Raw genomic sequence first — 617 nt, 5'->3', positions numbered from 1 at the left:
AATGCTGTCACCTTAAATTCCAAAAAGGTTGCCACTTGTAAAGATGCAAAATGGCTGTACCCTCAGTCACTTTATATATCCAAAATGGCCACCACTTGTAAACATTCAAAATGGCTGTGCCCTTGGTCACTTTAGATATCCAAAGTGGCTGCCACTTGTAAACAACCAAAATGGCTGTGACCTCTGGATAGCAGAAAGTCAGCAGCTCAGGTTATCTCCCTCCCTGCTGTTTCCCTTCCTAGTCATAGGACACCAGCGCGGTTGTCCCTTCAGTTCTTGGTGACCAGGGCTGATCTTTAGGTCAATTCTCAGGTTCCAGAACCACTTGGAAATAGTCAGGCTGTTGGTCCCATCAGAGTATCTGACAGTCCACAGCTCTGACCATCTCAGTACTCACTGTTTTCATTCAGGTTTTTCCAGTAGTTGGTGCCTAATCTACTTCTGTATAGTTCCTTTCAAAGCTCATGGCTCCAGGATTATCTTCTCTATCTCTATCAATTGTTTTTTCTTTTCTTTGTTGAAGAGGGTCTGTGTTGCTTGTCTGCCTATTCCTCCATCTTACCGGAAGTATCATGTCCTTCTTACTCTCTCTTTTGCTCAGGAATAGAGAAAAGAAT

Source organism: Orycteropus afer, unplaced genomic scaffold, assembly GCF_000298275.1.
Source record: "Orycteropus afer afer isolate SDZICR_OR568_19922 unplaced genomic scaffold, OryAfe1.0 scaffold00961, whole genome shotgun sequence".
Lineage (NCBI taxonomy): Eukaryota > Metazoa > Chordata > Mammalia > Tubulidentata > Orycteropodidae > Orycteropus > Orycteropus afer.
The sequence above is the reverse complement of the archived record's forward strand: the minus strand, read 5'-3'. Positions refer to the sequence as shown.